We start from the raw sequence: 14458 nt of genomic DNA, 5'->3' as shown, positions 1-14458 counted from the left end.
TCGCCCTTGGACTTTATACGGAACCTCACGGTGACGGCGACGGCAGACATCTGCTTGAAGTGTCCATATAATTGCTATCGCAATAAAAAATACGTTCCAATTGACCCCATAAGCACGGATTCGAGTGCTCCATGGTACAGCAAACACCTAAAGCGTCTATCGAACAAGAAGAAACGTCTTTAAGTGCGAAGCACTTTAGGGGCCCGGGCTGTCGGTGTGTAATGTGACCTCATCTACTAGTGTTCACGCGCAATAACAGGGTCAAAACAAATGCAGAATTGATCAAAACCAGTTCAATATAACTTAACATGATTCAAAATAATGTGAAGCATTGGAATAATGAAGCATTAAGTGCATTAATTAGCAGAAACTCGTGCAAATCGCGAAACTCTTGTAATGTGATCTCATGTCGTCATGGTCACGTGCAAATACAGGATCAAAACAAGTTCAGAATTTATAAAAATCGGTTCAAAATAAACTAAGATTGTTATATCTTTATTAACTAAGCCGCTAGCTTGCGGCATACCAGGGGTTACATAGTTACGCGTTACAACGGTTATAACTTCGCCAGAGGTGTAGGCGAAGCTCTGCCCACCAGACCGGCCACACACGTTCTGGTTGCCAGTTGCCCAAAGTCTGCACTCGAGCACACAGGGTTGCCAACGCAACACTCTTCCCCCTAGCTAACGTAGCCTTCAGGTAGCTTGGTCGTCATCTGATGCGCTCAGGGCGGCCACGCTGCTCGGGTGGCTCCACCGGGTTTCAGACAGGACGTGATGAGGGTGTGGCAGGTGGTGTTGAGGGTAACTCAGCCACTGGTTCTTCAGTGGTGTCCGCGGTGTCGATAACCTCAGCTGTCAGAGTTCGTCCCTCAGGATCGTCAGGATGCTTCGGAAGCTGTGGTTGCTTATCAATGGTCTCATTTGGGAACACCATTATAGGTTGATCTGAATATTCGTTCCACTCTCTGCTTCTTATCTGATCGACATGACGCTTCCAAAGGCAACCGTGTATCGTACGAACCTTATAAGACAAAGGTCCAGTGATGTCGCATACAACACCAGGCAACCACTTCGGATCATCTAGGTAATTTCAGACGAACACGGGCGGTTGACACTCAAAGTATCGCACTTTCCGGTTGCTTTGCTGAAACAGTCTTTTTAACACGAAAGTGTTTTATGCCGGGGTCCACCAAGACTTCACTGACGTATTTCCGTCACGGAAATACGTCAGCTTACAATGTACACGAACATAATACAAAGAAAGAAACCAGAAGAAAAAGTTCCACAAACATGCAAAATCTGGAAATCGAACCCACGACCTCTCGGTCCGCGACGATAGATCGCCGAGCGTTTAACCCATTGCGCCACAAACGCATTTGCAGAGAGCTACACAGACGCGCCTTATATATCTAACACTCCTCCGTGTACCCGCGCTCTTGCTCGGGGCGGTGCCGCCGCCTACGAGCAGAAAAGAGAAGTACTGCATTATGACACTAACGCGCACCGACAGTGAACGCTTCGGTGGTCTCAGCACTACGACGCCTCGATGCCAGCATTCGAAGGGACGCTGGCATCAAGAAGCACTACCAACGCCAGGTGGCGTTCACCGTACTCAGCACAGCGGAGCGTGGCCTCCGCAATTAGCTCTGAAAATGTTTCTGAAGTTGATCGCGGAGGCTGCAATTACGACGCGCTGTACGCGCTGATTTGACTCGGTGACGATTCAGTTACGTGCTTTGTCTTGCGCGTTGTATTAGTGTGTCAGTTACGTGCTTCGTCTTTCGCGTTGTGCTAGCGTGTGCAGCGTAGTGCAGCTTCCATATGCACGACGGTTGCTCATGGTCATCGACGTTGGTAGTCGTGATGGAGGAGACGTGCCACCAGGCGTCAGCGTGGGTGCATCAACGCCTAAGGGCGCTTTAGCCACAAAACACCAATAGACATTATATATCAATGTGCAATAAACATTACACTACTTCTGTGAAGACACGTTTCACTTTCGTGTTCTATACCGATTCCTATATAAGAGGGATCAACCACATTTTTTTCTGTTTATCACCATCTCCCCCAACAGGTCTGAGTGCCGCATGTCTAATGCAGTGTGGAGTGTTCTGCGAATCAGCATTTCAGCAGGACTCTTGCCTGTTGTTAAGTGTGGCAGAAAGTGTTGGCTTAACAAGAAACGAGCCAGTTTAGTGTCCATGTCTCCACCACTTATGAGTCTCAGAACATGCTTTGTTTCCTGCACCATGCGTTCAACCTGACCATCGGAAGATGGGTAGTAAAGTGCCACTCTGACATGTCGGATCTGGTTGTCGCGCATGAACACTTTAAACTCCTCTGAACAAAATGTTCCATTTCCCAGACGACGGTGTCTGGAACATCATGTACTGCAAACAATGCACGCAACTTGCGGCACACAGTTGCCGATGACATGGATTTCAGAGGAAGTACCTCCAACCATTTGAAGTGTGCGTCGACCACTAGGAGGAAAACAGTCCCTTGGAATGGTCCTGCAAAGTCAATGTGGATTCTCGAGCATGGGTTCTTTGCATACTCCCAGGAATGCAGCCTTGCACATGGTGTTCTGGCCTTGTCTCTTGACAGCGCTGACAAGCTCGGACCTTTTTCTCGATGTATCCGTCGATTAATGGCCACCAGACCGTGCTTCTCGCCAAGGCTTTCATGCACACAATACCAGCATTCGTGCTGTGCAGCAACTCTAAAACATGACTTCTTGCTTGGTTCGGAACAACCACCCTGCAGGCCCACAGAAGACAGCCACGGTACTCTGAAAGTTCGTGCTGCCAAAGAACCAATGGCTTGAATTCCTCCTCGAGTTTTCCATGCGACGAACCATTCAAGACACAACGTTAAACTCTAGCTAAGGTTGGGTCGCTCCGTGTGCACTGGGCAATCCTGTGGGCATCCCAAGCAATTTCTGGGGCTGACTCTAGCATTCACACTTCACCCAGTTTTTCATCAGTTCAGCTAGTGTCTGTTGCTGCAGGTAATCGACTAAGGGCATCTGTATTTCTGAGGCTTTGTGCGGGCCCACACTCCAATTAATAGTCATATGCAGAGAGCATTAGTGACCATCGTAACATCCTGGGTGACAAAACTTGGGGCATTGGTTTTGCATGGTGCAATAAACCGATCAGATGCTTATGATCGGTCACAATGCGAAAATGACGGCCATAGATAAACTTGTGGAACTTCGTAATGCCAAAACCTATAGCCAAGGCCTCGCATTCCGTCTGCGCATAGTTCCTCTCTGCAGCTGTCATTGTTCGAGATCCATAGGCTATTGTCACCTCATAGCCATTATCGTCAACATGGCTCAACACTGTCCCAAGCTCGTAAGGCGAAGCGTCACAGGCCAGTATGAGTGGCTTCTGGACACTCTAATGGGCAAGAACAGTTCATTGACGACTGCAGCAGCTGCTTAGCTTGACGAAAAGCTTCTCCCTCTCGTTTTGTCCACTTCCAGCTGCAATTCTTATCAAGCAGCCTGTAGAATGGTTCTAGTGTGTGCGCATCTCCACACAGAAACCTGTTGTAGAAGTTCAAGGCTCCCAGAAGGCCGGCAGTTCCTAACTTAAACTTACAGCGCAAACACCTAAGACGGACCACAAAAGGAAGATATGACACACACTGGCGCTGCAGTAAGCTTAAGTTCAGAATTATGTACCAACTAAGCCCAAATGAAGTTTTACTGCAGTTCCTTTTTACACTTTGGTTCCGGTCTTCATGTAGAGCCCTCGTCTTGTCATCAGTCGGCTGGATGCCCGCCCCCCTGACTTTATATCCCAGAAACTCAACTTCGTCCGTGCCAAAGGACATTACTCTTGATTTAGTCGCACACCATCGTTCTGTGTGCGCTGCAACACTGCTTCCACACGCGCGTTATGCTGCTCTTCGTTCTTGCCTCCTACCAAAATGTCGCCTAATTAGACTTGCGCACCTTCGGTACCTTGAAGTAGCTCTTCCATGTACCACTGAAATATGGCCACTGCTACTCCGAACTGCAGACGTGTTACTCGAAAGAGTCCCCGATGGGTTGACATTGTCAAAAGGTCAGCAGTCTTGTTGTCCACGACAAGTTACTGACATGCTTGGTCGTAATCAAGCTTTGAGAACTTGGAGCAATCAGCCATCTTTGCGAACAACTCTTCCGGTGTAGGCAACGGATAAGTCTCCCAACGAATGACAGGATTTAAGGTACTCTTATAGTCCCCACAAATTCGTATACTGCCGTCCTTCTTGACTACCGGAAGTATAGGTGTGGCCCATTCGGAATGTCGGACAGGCTCTAGAATGTTCTATAAGCTTGTTCAGGGCCTCATCCACTCGTTGAAACAAAGCGAAAGGAACAGGCCGGGGCTTTTAAAATCTGGGTTGTGCGTGGGGTTGCACTTCCACCCGTACTGGTGGCCCTTGACACTTCCCGAGACCAGGTTGAAAAACTTTTGAGTGCTTCTTTAGCATACTAGTGAGCGATGGGCTCTGGCTCACCTTGTCCATTCTCAGCTGATTAACCTTCAGCTCAATCCTGAGAGCCTTAAACCAGTCCAGGCCCAGCAAGCTCACACCTGCTTCCTTGATCACGACAAGACGTAGCTGCTCCTGCCTGCCCCTGTATTTGACTTGGACTGTCACCGAGCCTAGCACCTTCAGTTGCTGCTGGCTGCAACTACGAAGTTGCAAGTCACAGTGCTGGAGCTTGTGTTTGGATACCCGCAGTCGCCACAGAGTCCTCTCGCTGACAACGGAACATACGGCTCCGGAATCAACTTCCATCTCGAGGATCTGTCCATTCACTTCAACAGTTACGTGGAACGCGGGCTCTTCTGATGCTATTTAGAAGACACCGTACAAGTTCGTCGTCCCGCCACCGCGGCGCTGACCTTGGTTGCTGCCTTCCGTCCGGGGCGCTGGCGAACAGCGCTGAGCTTTCCGCCGACAAGCCTTCACAATGTGTCCACGCTGCTTGCAATAGTGACCTTGCACGTGCCGACATGGGCATGCGTCTGGCGCATGCCGTCCTCCGCAGCGAAAACACTTGCTGCTGGACTGCTGCTTGCTGTCTGGCTCAGGCTTCACTGTTTCACGCTTCGCTGTCGCCACCTTCTCAACGCAGCATAACTCCGCCGGCGCTGCCCCCCGAATTTTCTCGGTCACTCGGCGGGCATATTTTGCCGCCAACGCTTTTTGCTGAGCCACCGAAAAGGTTAGCTCGGGCTCCGAGAGGGGCCGTCGCTGTAAGGCGTCATCCTAAAGTCCCTATATAAGAAAAATACCGCCATCTACTCTTTCCTCCGCCGCCTCCTCTCCTAAAGCGCTTGCTTTTTTCTTTACTTTTTGCTTGCGAAAGCCAAGTCGACGGTGGCGCACCTAGAAAGTCCACGTTGAAGCTATCAGGCCGGGCGCGCACCGCCGCCGCCGCCGGTGACTGCGGCTGCGCAGAGGACTTTCAACATGGCTCTGAGGCGGAAAAAACGAAAATATAAAGAAGTGAAAAGCGCGCGCTATCATCGTCCAATCGGAGACGCAGGAGAGAGAGAGAGAGAAGCGGCGTTTATCAAAGGATGGCGGTACTTTTCTTATATAGGGAGTTTAGCGTCATCCCAGAGGCCACAGACCAACCTGTCACGGAGCATATCTTCTAAGGTAGTTCCAAAGTTACAGTGCTCCGATAGTCGATGAAGCTCGCCGATATAATCAGCGATGCTCTCGCCTGGCCGCTGGTCACGCTTGCCCAACTGGAATCTTTGCGCAGTGACGGATGGCTTGGGGTTGAAATGCGCCGACAGGCTTCTGAACGATGTCGGCGTAACTTGTCGCCGACGGCAGAGCTGGCGAGCACAGAGAACGAATGACGGCGTACGTCGCCGGTCCACATACTGTGCACAACACGGCACGCTTCTTGTCTTCCGTGGTTATGCTATTCGCTTCGAAGTAAAATTCGAGCCTTTCGACGTACGAAGACCATGCCGCCTCACCGGAGCTTGTCGGTGTAAATTCTCCCACGGAGCACAACGTTGGCGTCGTCGTTGCTGCCATATCGGTGGGTTCGCCTCGTCGCCAATTGTTATATCTTTATTACCTGAGCCACTACCTTGCGGCACACCAGGGGTTACATAGTTACGCGTTACAACGGTTTTTGTGTAATAATAATGTTTTTGTGTAATAATAAAGCTAAAGCAGTTTTTTACGTGCTGTTTTAGCAGGAAATGAATCATTGTGAAAGACGGAACGGTGCTAGCCAGGCGCGTCTTCAAGGCGTTCTGGCTCTCTAAGAACGATGCCAATCCAAATCCACAATATACCGGCATTCCCATGCATACCACAGCGCAGCAGCGCCACATTTCCCTCTAGGTTTTTTAGTGTGAAACTCTATGACTTCGACAGCGGCATACCGGTGACAAATGGGCGTTGTTTTCTATCTACGTTCTCGATTATCGGCGCAGTAGGCTTAACAAAAGGGTTTGCTCATGCTTGCTCATGTTTGCTGTATCCGCCTCGAGATGGTGCCCAAGTGTATTTCGCTTATTTGCTCGGTGTAAAGCCACGATGTTGAGCAGGCCGCTTCTTGAGGATACGTACAACCTGCGCGGTCGCTCTAGTTCCCAAAGCATGAGGGAGTCTATGTCATTCCAACTTAAAAAGAACAGGTAATATGAGTCCCACAGAACACTCGATCGCGGCATGCAAAGAATAATCGGTGTGTTTCGCGACTCTGACAAAACAACACTGAAACAAAACACCTACATGCTTAATTAACGCAGCTACTGTGGCTTTAGATAAGCTTGACTTAAGGACACACTTGCGGATTCTGCATTGGATCACCTCGACATTTCGTGTGGATTTGGCTTTTCAGTACTTTGTGTTTTTACATCTAGATGGCGGCGTATATGTCTGCGTTAGCGTTTTGCTCCGTTCCGCTATTCTAAAACACTGCCTTGTGCCGCGCAGTGCAGCCTTCCTTTGCCTTAGCGTTGCGTCGCACGCTAACGCTAGCGCAAGCGTTTTACGCTATACCAGGGTCCTTCAATACTTTTCTCCTGGTCATGAAACTCCCGCGTAACGCTATGGGAGAGTTTCATATAGCGACCGCAGTTGCGGCTCCGCGGCGCTGGCGTCGCTAGAAGGGCGACGGAGAAGGCGGCCGCGCTGCCGCCGGAAAGCGGAGTGTCGGCGCGGCGTGCTGTTGTGCGTGTTTGTTTTTTGTTTCGCCTGAACGTGTCTCTCTATGTAGTGACATCGACACTTCGTAATTCACCATAGCAGTGATTCCTAACGTTTGTTGTGAGCCAGGCTGCCGCTCCGGATACAAGGGCGTCGACGAAAAAGTCTCCCTATTCTGTTTACCAGCCAACCCGGAACTACGCGACAGGTGGAAGCGAGCAATCCCGCGACAAGACACTGCCGGGTTCTCGTTTGAATCGAAGTACTTTCGCGTGTGCAAAAAACATTTTGATGCCGGAGACATTGTTCGTGCGGACGTGTGTACAGTGAATGGAAAAGTTGTGTCACTGCCACGTGATCGACCCAAACTGGTAGAAGACGCCATTCCGAGGATTTTCCAAGGCGTATCTGTGTACTTGTCTAAGCCCAAAGAACGTTCGCATGCACCAAAACGGCACCCACCTGCAAAAAGGCTGCGAACGGCGTCTTCAAACTGCGCTGAAGCCGAAGTTGCGGCCGTCGCAACTGCAAACGTCACCGATGCAGCCGAAGAAAAAATTCACGGTAAGTCTGGTGCACACCTTCGGAGTATGCTACTTGCTCACTACGCAGGCAAACTGGCATCACTCTCATTACGATATTCGTTCTTGGTCACTCTTTGCAGATGAAGTACGAACTGTAAATCGCCTTGGCGGTGCTGATGCAGAGTGCCTAACTGAGCACGCCGTTTGCTTTGCCTCAGAGCTGCAAAGTGTGAAGGACCAACTTCGCAGAGTGAAGCAACAACTTAATTCGTGTCAGCGGAAGCTCGCAAAATCGGAGGCGCAGGCAAATGAAAAACGTGGCATGCAGGAAACCATTCAGAAGCTATCGGGCCGCGAAATGCTCATTATAGATCAGTGCATCATGAAGGCAAATATGAAGTACACGAATTCAGTGTGGTAAGCCCCCATACCTGATGTTCTTTTTTTTTTGTTTTGTTTTTGTATAAATCGCGACAGTGTCTGTGTTTTAGAGGTTTACTTGAAGCGCGGCATTTGCAATGAACGTGCTTACTTTTTGCATAATGGTCCGAGCAAAAAAGTGATAGCGCTGAGTAAAATGAAGATGCGCCACGCCCACTATTAAAATGCAAGATCTCTTTCAGCATAAAGAACCTATTGCTAACCAGGTAAACCTTATAATCACACACACCAAATGAACTTGCAGAGTAGCTGTGCACTGTATAGAAATGTGATGATGATTGTCTAACCATTTGACGCTAATGGGCATACACGTCTCGTTTTAAATGCAGTGAAGATCTATTATGCTTTCTGGTGCTTAAAATTTCACACTCATCTCATTCACTGAGTGATAGAGCAAGATATTTGTGTTTCAGATTGATACCCTGGCAGTTCTTTTGGACGATATACTACTGGAGTCGGCTGAGTGCATGCAAGATATCAATCGTCCGGAGGCAACGAAGGACTGCATTTTGGAATACATCGGTGGCTAGATTGCAAGAACGTTTGCTAAAATAAGCTGCAAGGACTGCCTCCAAACACTGAGCAGCACCTCCCGAAAGCCAAGTGCACTGACCGAAATCAAGACTAGGGGATTATTGGAAGTGTCATCAGACCAACTGCTTTGCCTTCTGCAAATTGTGGACGAGCACCTAGAAGTGTACACCGTGGACAATACATATAGCCTGTGCCAATGTCTACATGAACATTGTTGAAGACATCCTGCTGGACGACCGTACTTCCTCGGACAGTGTTGGCTGCGCAACCCATTTTGTACGCACTACGGCTGAAGTTGTGCACTTTTTTTTTTTATTATGTGCCGTTTGCATTTTTTTACACGCGAAAGGAACAGACTATTTCGTGCTGGTGCTCGTTCATCCTGTCCAGCCACAGGAGAGATGAAAGCAGTGACAAATTATTTTTTCTGGTGTTATGTCTCATTCCCTCTATCCACCAACTTTTCTGCCAGTCTATCAAACGCAATCTTAATTGCAACCATATATGCAATAGTGCTTGCGGCACTTTTGCATTCTTGACGCTTGGTAGTAATTACTCCCTAATAATCGTATACCATGCCCTCCATTCCACCCTTTTACTAAGTAGACACTGTCCTGCAAGGGGTAGCGTGGTTAGCACAAGTCAAAATTCTATCCACAAAGACCTGCGCAAACTTGTTTTCTGTTAGGCAGAAAAAAATAATACAAAAAAATTGACTCTAATTGGATTAAGAAAACTGAGTATAAAGACAAACAAGAAAAACATGCAAAAAAATAATATACTTATTCAGTTTGATCGGGAAATGTAGTCTTGAATGACCTAATGACGATGGAAGCTCCGAGCTGGTTTCAATCTGGGCTGGTATTTTTATAAAAGACTCGGGGTGTGTTTTCAGTCGACTAAGTGAAACGCCCACCTTGAACTGATGGTCACTGCGACATTAAATGTGGATGAAAAAAAAAAACACTCGCGCAGGTTTGAACTGATCACGTTTAAATTTTTATGGGTAAATGCAAGAACTTTAGCATAGAAACCGCACATATTGCCTATATCTAGCATGCGCAGTCCACAGCTGCTGCTGCAATTAGTGCCAAGAGGACTTTTATTCAGACGCACCATTTCTGCTGCGCGAATTTCCCATTGGCAGCTTCGCGATGCCCCAGAATAAACAGGCAATTAACAGGAGAATAAGCGCTGCGGACCGCCAGCGCGCAGTAGGGCGCACCATAACTTCTTGCGCAAGCAACGTTAATCTGTGGGTCAGCTAGGCTTAGTCATGTCGCACTGTATAATTTAAGCACGATTTTAATCACCTACACAGGAATCAAGAAACGTAGGTATAGGTACGAGCACAAGCGAAATTGCAACACTTGACGGGCAGCCTTGGGTGAACGATTGCTAACAATCAATGACTTGAAGTAATAAACAACTTGCATGCTATCGTATTTGGTCAAGAGTAAGCACTGCTATGTTCAGTTAGCGGACACAGTGAAATAAAAATGTGGGCGAGGTGTTTTTCATGGCAAACATTCACGCGAACGCGCGACTGCCCTTCCAAGCGTGGCAAATCGGTGCCCTTCTACTCACGGCGGCGCCTCTGGTGGCAGCTTTTGTCCCTATATGAAACTTGGGTGGGAGTTTCACGACCAGAAGAGAGTATTGAAGGACCCTGGCTATACTAAAACTCACTATTGACACAGAAGCACACATATCGGCTATGAACTCGAACCTCCGTACGCGCCTAAAGAAAGTCCTAACCCCTGCCCCACTCGACATCATCCACCTAGCCGACGGTAGAACTCAAGCTGTCACTGTGTGCCGCCCGTGTCACTGTAGCCGGACACCATACGTCTTGATTTTCTGTCGGCACACTCGGCCATTATTGACTGCTCTGTGGGTGTTGTCCAGCTCACCCTACCGTATGCCGTTGACTCTCCTGATCCTACGTCCAGTCGACTATGTTCCACGATTACGTTCGCCTACGTCGCCGGACCGTTTCACCCAATCCACCCGTCGCCGACGTCGTGTAGCCCAAAGCCACCGCCCTACTGTCGCAGAACGTCGTATTTCCCCACATCCGCGTAAAAGACAATGCCAGCTGTCTTCCTGTTGTGAATTTCGGCCTCTGTCCTCAAGTGCTACCTCAGGGCACTTGCAACCTTGACCCCTGCTTCCAACTACCACCTTTCTGCCTTGACTGGTGATACTGCGTCCTCTACCCCCTCTGGTTCGGACCCTACAATCCACGCATTAGAATCTTTCTCGGCAATGATTGCTCCAGACCTTCCGGCCCACCATGCGGATGCACTTCATTGCCTTCTCGCCTCGTACCGGGACATTTTCCATCTCGATGACCGGCCATTGCGTCAAACGTCTGTTGTGAGACATCGGATACACACCGGCGACGCCAGCCCGATACACCGACGGCCCTACCACGTCTCCCCTACAGAGCGCCAAGTCATACAGAAGGAAGTCGACAAGATGCTTGCCCGAGATATCATTGAGCCTTCTAGATATCCTTGGGCTTCTCCGGTCGTGCTCGTGCGAAAGAAGGATGACAGCTGGCGCTTCTGCGTCGACTATCACCACCTCAACAAAGTAACAAAAACGTGTATCCCTTGCCGCGGATAGACGACGCCCTCGATTGTTCACATGGTGCAAAATATTTTTCTTCGATAGACCATCGCTCCGGGTACTGGCAGATTGCAGTTGACGACATGGACCGTGAAAAGACCGCTTTTATTACACCTGATGGCCTCTATCAGTTTAAAGTTATGCCGTTCGGGTTATGTAATGCCCCGGCTACATTTGGACCTATGATGGACGCTCTCCTTCAGGGCTTTAAGTGGTCAATCTGCCTGTGCTACCTCGATGACGTTATTGTCGTTTCACCAACTTTTGGCACGCACCTCGAGCGTCTTTCGACAATTCTTTCTGTTTTCCGCAAGGCTGGGCTTCAGATTATTTCATCAAAACGCCACTTCGGCCGCCGGCAACTAACTGTACTCGGACACCTCGTCGATTTTTCCGGCGTCCGCCCCGATCCAGAGAAAGTTCCCGCCATCAAGAAATTCCCCGTGTCGACTTGTGCCAACGACATTCGAAGCGTTGTGGGCCTCTGCTCATACTTCCGCCGGTTCGCACGTAATTTTGCTAAATTTTGTTAACGTTGCACGTCCTTTCATAGAACTTCTCAAGAAAGACGCGGTTTTCGTCTGGGGCCCGGAACAAGCTACTGCGTTCGCTGAGCTTACCGTGCGGCTCACTTCACCGCCAGTTCTAGCCCATTTTGACGTCACTGCTCCAACGGAAGTTCGAACAGATGCCAGCGGTCATGGAATCGGCGCTGTTTTGGCTCAGCGCCAGCAAGGTTGCAACCGTGTTATTGCGTAGGCTAGCCGTCTGCTGTCTTAAGCAGACCGTAATTATTCCGGTAAGGACGTATTTTTGGGTTAGTTGGTTCTTCATCATCAAGTAAAAGACAGCGCCAGAATATGCACAGGACCAAACGACGAGTACGAGACAGACACAGGGCGCACTAACAACTGAAGGTTTATTCACAAAAATCACAGAATATGTATACCGGCTGAACATGAATAAACACAAAAAAGGAAACTGTCACTTGCATCACATGGCCAAGCCTACTGCGCGCGAAATGGAGTTCTAGTAAGGAATCTGATATCCGTATCCGAGAGTATGACGGAGGGCATGCTGACACAGGAATCATCCAGCTTTTTTATTTCCAGGCCTTCAACAATCTCCCTTGTTAGTCTGTCTGCTGATTTGAACATGATGCTAGTATTTGCCATTAATGCAGCGCAGCCGCAGTCCCTACAGTGAATACCTAGATGTCCTGATATTGTCTTTGTTGTGTTGTACTTATGTTCTTTCAATCTCTCATTTAGGCACCTTCCCGTTTGGCCTATGCAAGACGCACCGCAATTCAAAGAAATTGAATAGACCACGTTTTTCGCGCAGTGCACAGGCTTATCTCGATGATTCGTGGTACATACAGATGCCTTGCTTCCTTCATTAACCGCTCTGCACATTTTTGCGAGCTTTTCCGGTGCGGTAAAAACAACTTTTACTCCCGCCCTTTCCGCTCCTTTCTTCAGGTTATGCGAAATAGAATGTATGTAGGGAATGGCGAACACATTCTTCGTGCCTTGTTGTGCTCCCGCGTGGGTGGCGTTATTGCTTTGCTTCTTCAGTCTGAGCACCTTTTCTGCAACTGCAGAGAGCAAAGTTCGCGGATACCCCGCTTCAGTTAGGCGACGTACTTGCTCGTCGAAACTTCTTCTCAAGCGATGAACGCATGATTTCTTTAAGGCATTGTCAAAGGATGAATGAACTATACCGCATGGTATAATTTTTTAACTGCGCTAACTCACACTGACAAGGACGAGGCAAACAAGACGTGCGAACTATACCGCGCTTTACGAGCTTTGAATGAGAAGAATGAAACATCAAAATTGGTTTCTTTGCTCTAGGCTGTAACTCCCAGCAGACATGTTTGGATGAGAAATGGAGCCCTAAATCAAGAAAACGTAAATGACAGTCAACTGGAAGCTGGTAAATTCCTACTAAAGGTGCTAGGCACTCACTAAAGACTGAAATTATCTCGGAAGACTGCTTTTGCAAGTATTCTTCGTCACACTCTAAGACCACTAAAAATCATCAACAAATCTAAACACACGTAGTACATGCATGGATGATAGGCGCTGTTGCAACAGCCTGTCTAATTTCGCTAAAAAGATGTCACTCAGGACGGGAGCAATGCAAAATCCAATGCAGATGCCGTCCTTCTGTAAAAAAAATGTGGTTGATCCCTCTTATATAGGAATCGGTATAGAACACGAAAGTGAAACGTGTCTTCACAGAAGTAGTGTAATGTTTATTGCACATTGATATATAATGTCTATTGGTGTTTTGTGGCTAAAGCGCCCTTAGGCGTTGATGCACCCACGCTGACGCCTGGTGGCACGTCTCCTCCATCACGACTACCAACGTCGATGACCATGAGCAACGGTCGTGCATATGGAAGCTGCACTACGCTGCACACGCTAGCACAACGCGAAAGACGAAGCACGTAACTGACACACTAATACAACGCGCAAGACAAAGCACGTAACTGAATCGTCACCGAGTCAAATCAGCGCGTACAGCGCGTCGTAATTGCAGCCTCCGCGATCAACTTCAGAAACATTTTCAGAGCTAATTGCGGAGGCCACGCTCCGCTGTGCTGAGTACGGTGAACGCCACCTAGTAGTGCTTCTGCGAGAACGCGTTGGTAGTGCTTCTTGATGCCAGCGTCCCTTCGAATGCTGGCATCGAGGCGTTGTAGTGCTGAGACCACCGAAGCGTTCACTGTCGGTGCGCGTTAGTGTCATAATGCAGTACTTCTCTTTTCTGCTCGTAGGCGGCGGCACCGCCCCGAGCAAGAGCGCGGGTACACGGAGGAGTGTTAGATATATAAGGCGCGTCTGTGTAGCTCTCTGCAAATGCGTTTGTGGCGCAATGGGTTAAACGCTCGGCGATCTATCGTCGCGGACCGAGAGGTCGTGGGTTCGATTTCCAAATTTTGCATGTTTGTGGAACTTTTTCTTCTGGTTTCTTTCTTTGTATTATGTTCGTGCATGTTCGTGGGACGTATTTCCGTGACGGAAATACGTCAGTGAAGTCTTGGTGGACCCCGGCATTAAACACTTTCGTGTTAAAAATGACAGCAGATCCACGAGGTGAATGATGATGAGTGGGCGAAGCTCCGGA

The sequence above is a fragment of the Dermacentor silvarum genome, chromosome 6 (genome assembly GCF_013339745.2).
Source record: "Dermacentor silvarum isolate Dsil-2018 chromosome 6, BIME_Dsil_1.4, whole genome shotgun sequence".
Lineage (NCBI taxonomy): Eukaryota > Metazoa > Arthropoda > Arachnida > Ixodida > Ixodidae > Dermacentor > Dermacentor silvarum.
The sequence above is the reverse complement of the archived record's forward strand: the minus strand, read 5'-3'. Positions refer to the sequence as shown.